This window comes from Lycium barbarum, chromosome 7 (assembly GCF_019175385.1).
Source record: "Lycium barbarum isolate Lr01 chromosome 7, ASM1917538v2, whole genome shotgun sequence".
Taxonomy (NCBI): Eukaryota; Viridiplantae; Streptophyta; class Magnoliopsida; order Solanales; family Solanaceae; genus Lycium; species Lycium barbarum.
Window position 1 is genome coordinate 21,866,759 of NC_083343.1, and position 11,317 is coordinate 21,878,075.

Below are 11,317 nucleotides of genomic sequence, written 5' to 3' on the forward strand. Positions count from 1 at the left end.
TACTTTTGCTCATAAGAAGATATGAAACAGACTTTAAATAACACAAACCAAAAAAAAAAACATGCTATTGAGCAAATTAAACTTCCATTAATTGACTCATTTTGATCCTAACTTTTTTTTTTTTTTTAATTGTGGTGTCCGGGCCAGTTTGCCTAACTAGTATCATAAGGTATCTACTATTTATCTCCCACCAACACATGCACCGGATAACTCTGTCCATCAAACCGGGCTTGATGGAAAGAAATCGTCTAATATTTTTGTTTGATCCAACGGCAACCCATTTTGAACCCAGCAAATTGAACTTCAGACAAATAGGATCATGATTCGTTTATTGATCGACCCATTTTAACTTGCTCAAGTTTCACTACACCCGCCCATCTACCACCTCTTTGGATGAATGAGCACAAACAAGCTAGCTTTTCTATTATTACTCCCTCTGTCCCAAAAAGATTATCCTCCTTTCCTTTTTAGTCTGTCCCAAAAAAATTGTCCCCTTTTTATATTTAGAAACAATTTAACTTTATGAGATGATTTACAGCCACACAAATATCTAAGGCTTGTTTTGGACCACACATTTCAAAAGTCTTCCTTTATTTCGTAAATTTTGTATCAAGTCAAAAGAGGACAATCTTTTTGGGACGGGGAGAGTATTTTTTATTATTTTTTATTTTTTGTTGATAATCATGGCGTTTGAGCTATTGTTGCACGTACCTTGACTAATTTCATAAGGCACTTACTAGTATCTCCCACAAGCACCGTTACCGAACAATATACTTTATTAACAAGGCGTGGACATACCAGCAAGCTAGCTATAAAGCATTCATATGACACTACAATGTAGCATCAACATTCTTCAAAATGAAGTAAAGCACTAAGTTCATAACGACTGAATGTTTAAAATCAGAAGCTAAAAATATGGGCAAATAGATTATCATATCACCAAGTTATACGTACCAGCTTGTTGAGAAAAAAGAATGGAAGATCATTCGATCATATAGAACTTACTTTCTAAAAGTTAAAAAATGATTCGCCTATGCAGGTCTCGAACCTGCGACCTTCGCGTTATTAGCACAGACGCTCTAACCAACTGAGCTGATGGGCCACATGTTTGCTTGCCCTCGGGTTAGTAATCTCATTTATACATGCTCTTATTTATACCTATATTTTAAATAATTCGATAGTGCAAAACCTCTTTTACACCGTGAATGAATAGAATTAAAGTGAAAAAATATTTTTTTCAAAGGACATTCAGTTAGACCCCATTCATGACAATTAATAAATATGTACGCCTGTGAAGAAAAAAAAAAAATACTATCAAGTAACCTAAATGATAATTGCATGTTAGTATGTTACCATAATAAGCTAAACAAACTATCTAAAAAATATAAGACAGACAGTGCTTTTCTTCAAGTTAAATTACACTAATAATGAAATAATTCCTGAATTTGTTAGCATGTCTATATAAGTTAAATCAATAAGAAATGTGTAAGGCAATCCCTTGGTTTGTTTGAAATTAAATTTTCTTACAACCTATTCCTTCACCCTTAATTAGAGCTTTTGGTGCTTGAAGCTTGTGGGGTCCAGCCCCTATTTTGAGGAAGAAAACATCTCCCTTATTTTAGGGAAGAAAACACTTCCCTTGTTTTGAGGAAGAAAACATCTTCCTTGTCTTTGGCAAATTGTCAAGTTCTTGCTTGAGTCACTAATGACATCAATAGGTTCATTTCATCCCTATAAATAGGGAAGTCTTCTATCATTTGAAGACACACCAAAATCATTTGATATACACACCAAAATCTTAGACAATACATCTGAGTGAGAGCAAAGTGAGGTATTCCATAGACTGTAAGAAAATAGTCTGTGTAGAAAAATAGAGTGTGAGTGATATTGTAGTGAGGTGAGAAAAATCAAAAGAGTGTTTTTCTTTTTGAGTGTGTAGTGGTCTTTGGAGTATTTATACTCGTGACTACACAGTGTAAAATTCCTTGCTATCGTAATATCAGCTGCTCCTCTTGGCCGTGGTTTTTCCCTTATTCAGAAGGGTTTCCATGTAAAATCTTGGTGTCATTATTGCTGCATTTTATTCTTGTTGATTTAACCATAAGTTAGTGTTCCGCGTTTATCACTAATACCGTGAATATTATTTTTGCGGGTCTATTTTATTCCCAACAAGTGGTATCAGAGCCAAGGTTCTGTCTGAGTATGCTCTGTGGTTGCAGCACAGTCTGAACTTCCACATCAGAAAAGAATTACTTTGGTCTTCGAATAAAATAGTATTTGTTTTTGTGATAAACGATGGAAGTCAACACTAGTAGAATGGTTACTTTGAGTGGCGTAAATTATGCCATTTGGAAGGGCAAAATGGAAGATTTGCTCTATGTCAAGAATTTTCATCAACCTGTCTTTGCAAATAAAAAGCCTGATAATAAATCAAATGAAGAGTGGAATTTGTTGCATCGGCAGGTTTGCGGCTTTATTAGACAGTGGGTTGACGATAATGTGTTGAACCATATTTCTGGGGAGACACATGCTCGGACCCTATGGGAGCATCTTGAAAATTTGTATGCTCGAAAAACTGGTAACAACAAGATGTTTTTGATAAAGAAAATGTTGGGTTTAAAATACCACGATGGTTCCGCAATGACAGATCATCTGAATATTTTTCAGGGGATCATGAACCAGTTATCTGCTATGGGCATTACTATTGATGAAGAAATTCAAGGCTTGTTTCTACTTGGTTCCCTACCAGATTCTTGGAAAATTATTAGAACTTCATTATCAAATTCTGCTCCGAATGGTGTGATCTCTATGGATCTTGCCAAGAGCAGTCTTTTAAATGGAGAGATGAGAAGAAAATCTCAAGGTTCCTCCTCATCAGATGTCTTGGTGACTGACACTAGGGGGAGAGGCAAGAATCGTGGTTCTCAAAATAGAGAACATCATAGAAGCAAATCCAGAAGCAGACTTAAAGATATTGAGTGCTATCATTGCGGGAAAAAAGGGCACACAAAGAAGTTCTGCCGGATTTTGAAAAAGGAGAATAGAGATAAGGAGGAAAAGAAAGAAGATGGCAATCATGTTGCCGCTGTCACTACAGAAGATTTTGTTACTGTCCTTGATGCGGATCTGATAAATATTGCTTGTGATGAGTCAAGCTGGGTTGTGGACAGTGGTGCCGCATCTCATGTGACATCAAGAAAGGAATTTTTCTCATCCTATACTCCGGGTGACTTTGGAACTTTGAGTATGGGTAATGAGACTGTATCTAGGGTGGCTGGTGTTGGAATGATTTGTTTGAAAACTAGTACTGGAACTAAACTAGTTTTAAACAATGTAAAGCATGCACCTGATGTTCGTTTGCACTTGATCTCTGTTGGTGTTTTGGATGATGAGGGATATGTCAGTACTAACGGTGCTGGAAAGTGGAAGCTTACTAAAGGTTCCATGATTGTGGCTCGTGGCGAAAAGCGTCGTGGTCTATACTGGATTACGACCTCTACCTATGTTAATATGGTGAATGCAGTTGAGAGCAATAGCTCTTCAACATTATGGCATAAGAGGCTTAGCCACATTATCGAGAAAGGACTAAATGTTCTAGCCAAAAAGAAATTATTGTCAAATTTTGAAAGTGCTAAATTAGAAAAGTGTGAGCACTGCTTGGCTGGAAAACAAAATAGAGTTTCTTTCAAGTCTCATCTTCCTTCAAGAAAGACAGAGTTGCTTGAGTTGGTGCATTCAGATTTATGTGGTCCAATGAATACAAGGACTTTGGGTGGTGCACTTTACTTCGCTACCATTATTGATGATTGCTCAAGGAAACTTTGGGTCTACGTCTTAAAGACTAAAGACCAAGTGTTGGGTGTCTTTAAGCAGTTTCAGGTTTCAGTTGAAAAAGAAACTGGAAAGAAGCTGAAGTGTATTCGTACTGATAACGGTGGTGAATATTGTGGACCGTTTGACGAATACTGCAAGCAACAGGGTATCAGACACCAGAAGACTCCTCCTAAGACTCCTCAGCTTAATAGTTTAGCAGAGAGGATGAACAGGACCTTGATGGAAAGAGTTAGATGTTTGCTTTCTGAAGCAAAGTTGCCGAATTCCTTTTGGGGTGAGGCTTTGTTGACCGTCGTACATGTTATTAATCTATCCCCTGCGGTTGCTTTGCAAAGTGATGTTCCAAACAGAGTTTGGTATGGCAAGGATATTTCCTATGACCACTTGAAAGTGTTTGGTTGCAAAGCTTTTGTACATGTGCCTAAAGATGAGAGGTCAAAATTAACTGCCAAGACAAGGCAGTGCATCTTCATTGGTTATGGCCTTAATAAGTTTGGTTACAAGCTATATGATCCAATTGAGAAGAAGGTCGTGAGAAGCCGTGATGTTATCTTCGTGGAGGATCAAACCATTGAAGATATCAACAAAGCGGAGAAGATAAAATCTTCAAGTTCTGAAGGTTTAGTTAATCTTGATCAAGTTCCTCATACAAATGCTGATGAAGTTGGTGGGCTCGATGACGATGGTGATGCCCAGAATCATGTTCCAGATCAGCATGTTGATGATGATAACGATGCTGCTATTGATGAAGTGGAAACTCATGAAGTCGTGGATGAGCCAGATATTCCACTTAGAAGGTCTACTAGACAGCATGTTCCTTCTTCCCATTATTCACCTAATGAGTATGTATTACTCACTGATGGGGGAGAACCTGGATGTTATGAGGAGGCCATGGAAGATGAGCACAAGGATCAATGGATTGAAGCCGTGAGAACCATACTTATGAGTTGGTGAAATTGCCTAAGGGCATGAGAGCTTTGAAGAACAAGTGGGTGTTCAAAGTTAAAGCCGAAGAACACAGCTTGAAGCCCAGATACAAAGCTAGATTGGTTGTTAAGGGATTTGGTCAAAGGAAAGGTATTGACTTTGACGAAATATTTTCTCCTGTCGTGAAAATGTCCTCCATTCGGACAGTTCTTGGTTTGGCTGCTAGTCTTGATTTGGAGATTGAGCAGATGGATGTGAAGACTGCCTTTCTTCACGGTGACTTAGAAGAGGAGATTTATATGGAACAACCTGAGGGCTTCAAGGCAAAAGGTAAAGAAAATCTTGTATGCAAACTTAAGAAGAGTCTATATGGATTGAAGCAAGCTCCCAGACAGTGGTACAAGAACTTTGAGTCTGTTATGGGGGAGCAAGGCTACAAGAAGACTTCTTCAAATCACTGTGTGTTTGTACAAAGATTTTCTGATGATGACTTTATCATCCTCATGCTATATGTGGATGATATGTTGATTGTAGGCAAGAATGCTTCCAAGATTGACGAGTTGAAGAAACAGTTGAGTAAGTCTTTTGCAATGAAAGACTTGGGTCATGCTAAGCAAATTTTGGGCATGAGAATTACTCGATTGAGAGACGAAAAGAAGCTTTATCTGTCACAGAAAAAGTACATAGAACGTGTACTAGAGTGCTTCAATATGAAGAATGCTAAGTGGGTTAGCATACCTCTCCCTGGACATCTGAAACTGAGCAAAGAGATATGTCCTATAACAACGGAGGAAAAAGAGAGAATGGCCAAGATTCCTTATTCCTCTGCTGTCGGAAGTTTGATGTATGCAATGGTATGCACTCGACCAGATATTGCTCATGCAGTCGGTATTGTTAGCAGATTTCTTGAAAATCCAGGGAAAGAGCATTGGGAAGCTGTGAAGTGGATACTCAGGTATCTAAGAGGAAGCTCAGATGAATGCTTGTGTTTTGGAGGATCAAATCCAATTTTGAAGGGCTATACAGATTCTGATATGGCAGGTGACCTTGATAACAAAAAATCCACTACTGGATATCTGTTTACTTTTTCAGGGGGAGCTATATCATAGCAGTCGAAGTTGCAGAAGTGTGTCGCACTGTCTACAACTGAAGCGGAGTATATTTCGGCTACTGAAGCTGGCAAAGAGATGATATGGCTCAAGAGATTCCTTCAAGAACTTGGATTGCAGCAAATGGAGTATATTGTCTATTGCAACAGTCAGAGTGCAATAGACTTGAGCAAGAACTCGATGTACCATGCGAGAACAAAGCACATTGACGTCAGATATCATTGGATTCGTGAGCAATTGGAGAGCGAATTGTTCCAAGTCAAGAAGATTCACACGAATGAAAATCCTGCAGATATGCTGACCAAGGTGGTATCGAGAGACAAGTTCGAACTGTGCAAAGAACTTGTTGGCATGCACTCAAATTAAAAGCCAGTGTACCCTCCTTCAGGTGAATGGGACTGGAGCGGGAGATTTGTGGGGTCCAACCCCTATTTTGAGGAAGAAAACATCTCCCTTATTTTAGGGAAGAAAACATCTTCCTTGTCTTTGGCAAATTGTCAAGTGCTTGCTTGAGTCACTAATGACATCAATAGGTTCATTTTATCCCTATAAATAGGGAAGTCTTCTATCATTTGACGACACACCAAAATCATTTGCTATACACACCAAAATCTCAGACAATACATATGAGTGAGAGCAAAGTGAGGTATTCCATAGACTGTAAGAAAATAGTCTGTGAAGAAAAATAGAGTGTGAGTGATATTGTAGTGAGGTGAGAAAAATCAAAAGAGTGTTTTTCTTTTTGAGTGTGTAGTGGTCTTTGGAGTATTTATACTCGTGACTACACAGTGTAAAATTCCTTGCTATAGTAATATCAGCTGCTCCTCTTGGCCGTGGTTTTTCCCTTATTCAGAAGGGTTTCCAAGTTAAATCTTGGTGTCATTTTTGCTGCATTTTATTCTTGCTGATTTAACCATAAGTTAGTGTTCCGCGTTTATCACTAATACCGTGAATATTATTTTTGCGGGTCAATTTTATTCCCAACAAAGCTCTGGGTATGGAGTTGTCGATCTTTGGTAATTAGACGTTGAACCCCAAAGCAGATACTCGGTGGGACCAAAAAAGAAAGTGATTTGTTTTTTGGATCAGAGTACCATTACACAATGAATCCGAATTAGTCGAACTCCAAAGAAAATACTGCATGGAACCTTGTTTCTTGGACAAGATCGAGTACCATTACACTGTGAGTCCGAATTAGTCGAATTTCAAAGCAGATCCCGTGTGGGACCTTATTTTTTGAACCAGAGTTCCATGACACTCTGCAGATATTCTCTATTATAAAATAATTGCTTTGCCGAGGGAAGTTTGCTATGAGCGAGGAAAATGGATATACAAGATATTGAGTGCTCATTGATTGCAGAAACTGTAAAGGAAGAGTCCAAGAAGAGGGGAAGAAGAATTGATGAAATTTTGGCAGAAGTGAATAAGTTGTTGATATTAGCAGGGCCTCTTATGTCTATCAATTTTTTGTTATATTGCTTACAGGTTATATCTATCATGTTTGTGGGTCATCTAGGGGAGTTATCTCTTTCTGGTGCTTCAATGTCTACTTCTTTTGCCTCTGTAACTGGTCTCAGCTTGTTGGTTAGTAACCTTTTTTCCTTTTACCTGTTGTAGAAAGGTACCTTATTTTCCCGGTTACTAATTCCACTCTTTACGGATAGTTAGTTTTAATTACCTTTAAGGTGAGCTGTTAGTGTGAAAAATAAAATTAACAATGTCCAAGTGGACGCTAAACCTGTTACCTGTTGTGTTTTTTAGTAGTGGTTCTATATCATGAGCCAAGAGGTCCAAGACTATAGGAACTGGATTTCAAGTCAGTGATTTCTATTTTATCCTTTCTTCGTTTAAAAATAAGTGGAGTTGAGAAAATCAAAAATCTGGAAAAGGTTGATGGGCAAGGGGAAGGATGATTTTGGAATGTACGGATTGTGTCTGAAACAGTGTTGCTACGGGAGAACTAGGAAAAAGACTAAAGCTAAAGAAATGGTCAAAACATATTTGTTTTCCTGTGGCAGTCAGTTGAAAATAATACTTGTTTCTCTAGCTAAAGCTAATGTTACTAAATGATTTCTCTTTTTAAAGGGTTAGATTGACAATGAATGGACTATTACTATGTCAAACTTGTTCATTGAGCATTTCATGTAATCCTTACACTAAAAAATATGAGGTGCTTGTACATGATACCCCTGTTTCTTCATAATGGTTGTGTCTGGGCCAACCTGCAAGTACCTCGACCAATCAAACAAGCAGCCTGCTATAGTGCACAAACATTCTAGAGGGGTTAATAATGAGCCTTGTAGCTAGGATTTGAACTTAAATCTTCAGATTGTTACTCTTATGCCTCAACCGTCCAACCATCTAGGGGCGGATTTATTGTCCATTTTAGTGCACATGAACCCATGGTCTCTCATCCAAATTAGGTATTTTGTGTAGATATTTTTTAAAATTGATCTAATATTATCTGCTTGCACCCATGCTCATAAAGGGCTGAATTGTGCACTTGGTTGAATGCTGAGTTATTTACCTAGAGGAATAGGGATCAACCCTCACTTAATGCAATTTTTTTTCTCCTTTCATTAGTGGTCCACCTATGTTCTAGAAATCCTAACTCCGCCTCTGCAACCATCCATAACTGATACATATGTAACCAAGTTCATGTTGGATAGATTTTTGTATGGCTTTTAAAGGAGTTCAAAGAAATTTACTTCTTTAGTTATTTGAGACCAACTTAAAGGATGCTTTATCATTATTATTATGGAACTATATCTTGCTTGAGCAGATGGGAATGGCAAGTGCATTGGACACTTTTTGTGGGCAATCATATGGTGCAAAGCAGTATTATATGCTCGGTATCCATATGCAAAGGGCAATGCTTGTTCTTCTACTGGCCAGTGTTCCTTTGGCCTACATTTGGGCTAATGCAGGGAATATTCTCGTAGTATTGGGACAAGATCCGGAAATAGCAGCTGAAGCAGGAAGTTATGCGCGCTATATGATTCCGACTCTTTTCGCCTATGCGTTTCTCCAGTGTGTTATTAGATTTCTACAATCCCAAAACAACGTGGTGCCCATGATGTTCAGTGCCGGAATCACTGTTTTCTGCATCTATTCAGTTGTTGGATTCTGATCTTTAAATCTGGCCTAGGCAACAAAGGTGCTGCTGTGGCTAACGCTATATCCTACTGGATTAATGTCTTATTGCAAGCTGCATACGTCAGAACATCGCCTTCCTGCAAAAACACTTGGATCGGATTTTCTAAAGAGGCATTTCATGATATTTGGAAATATCTAAGACTTGCCATTCCTTCAGCGGCTATGTTCTGGTAGTGTTCTTAATCTAAGTGCATACATGTATATTCATCAGAGGTGGATGTAATTTATAATCAAAGGGTTTATCTGAACTCAATATTTTTTGCTTTTCTTGACACAACTTAGAGATTTGGTCATTTGAAATGATGGTTCTGTTGTCCGGACTTCTTCCAAATCCAAATCTAGAGACCTCAGTTATTTCTATCAGGTTAGACACGATAATACTAATCACAATCTAAAATCATATGTCATCAAAGGGTTGCTAATTTTGAAATATTTCAGCTTTAATACATATGCCATGGTGTTTATGATACCTCTAGGACTAAGCGGTGCCACAAGGTGAATTTCTCTAACACCTTTAAATCCCCTTGTGTTACATTTTCCTTTATATGTTTTTTCACTAGTCAATTTGCTGGCTTTCTCCTCAGCATAAGAGTTTCGAATGAACTAGGCGCTGGACAACCTCAAGCAGCTCGTTTAGCAGCTAGTACTGCAGTATTCTTGGTGGCCACAGAAGGCATTGTTGTAGCAATAGTGTTGATTTCGGTTCGTAAATTGTGGGGCTACTGTTATAGCACTGAGGAAGAAGTAGTTGGATATGTAGCAGAAATGCTAGTCCTGCTAGCAGGATCCCACTTCTTAGATGGTATCCAAGCAGTGCTTTCAGGTTTGTCCAAATTTTTGGAATATTAGTCTCAAAAATTGAGAGCGGCCCGGAGATACATATCTAACTCTATTGATACTTGTTGCCAGTTAAATGACTATATTGACCTTATAAAATTCAGGTACTGCAAGAGGCTGTGGGTGGCAAAAGATAGGTGCAGTTGTCAACTTGGGAGCTTATTACCTTCTCGGAATACCTGCTGGTGTTATATTAGCTTTTGTCTATCATTTTGGTGGAAAGGTATTCCTTCATGCTCCTCATTTTCCTTCGCATTTCTGTCCCTGAAATTATGAAGTGGTTTTCGTGCTTTTCAGGGACTTTGGTTGGGAATCACTCTTGCCCTCTTTGCACAAGCACTACTTGTTTCAATAGTTACTCTGAGGACAAATTGGGAAAAAGAGGTAAATGTGTGTTTTCACCTTTATGACTCGTCGTTCTCAATCTGATCTTTAGTAATTTTCGCTTGAACTCTTGGCTGAGTCAGCCAGAATGTTGAATTGTGTTACCAACTCATCTAAAAGCTCAAATTGTTAATGAGAACACACTCTATGAAGTATAGCAATAATGCAAGTCTCTCTGTGCTTTGTAGGCAAAGAAGGCAATGGATAGGGCGACTCCAGAGCTAGCATAGAAGAAAATGCAGAACGACACTTCAAATAATGCAAGGTGGAAAGTTTTCCATCCAAATAATATGGCAAGATGCTCATAGTTATAACTATTTTTTCTATACATCAAGGGGGAAAACTAATGGATATAGGAAAATTGACCACACCAGATGCTAATATAAAGGAATTTCTGGTTTTCCTTTTGCTTGAAAGAACATGCATGCTATTGACCGCATTCAAAATAAGTGGAAACATCTTTAGGTTAAATAGATGATGAAAGTGATTCCGTATCTGATAGTCTAATGCTATTGAACCAAATTGACTACTATTTTGGTCAGCACCATTTTAGGAGAAATTGACAAAATCCTTGAAAAAATGCAAAAGGTGCAAAGTAAAAATTCAAAACCTCAACGAGAATGTCCTCTTCAAAGGTATAGATTAAAGGGCTTAATAGTTTGACATTGAGTTTAATTTGAACTTGATTTTGATTTAATCGTCACAAACACTTTCAAGAAATTCACGGACAATAATTCTAGATCAAATGTTAGGAAGAATTAATCTTGAGCTTGGATACCTAGAATTCTTCAGTAATTTACCTACTCTGTCGTGCTGTACTACCTTTGACAGCAAAACATGTCAATAAATACTAAGAAGTTATTGTTTTTTTCAGCTTTCTTGATTCTTGTGATTTCTGATGAAGATTGTGCATGTCAATTGGGCCACGTGGTATGGACGGGTTCAACTAGAAGCCAGCCTATGCCGGAGTCAACATAGGATTAAAATGATGGTCGTAATCTTGTGTTGGCTTTGCAATTTATTGGGTTGTGGTCAGAGAAAAACAGAGTTGAAAACTCTACATTCATTTT

At 38.1% G+C, this 11,317-nt stretch overlaps 1 pseudogene; it reads left to right on the forward strand.

Moving 5' to 3' along the window:
* The first annotated feature begins 7,193 nt into the window (after window positions 1-7,193).
* LOC132602206 (protein DETOXIFICATION 16-like) lies at window positions 7,194-10,477 on the forward strand (annotated as a pseudogene).
* Window positions 10,478-11,317: the final 840 nt, after the last annotated feature.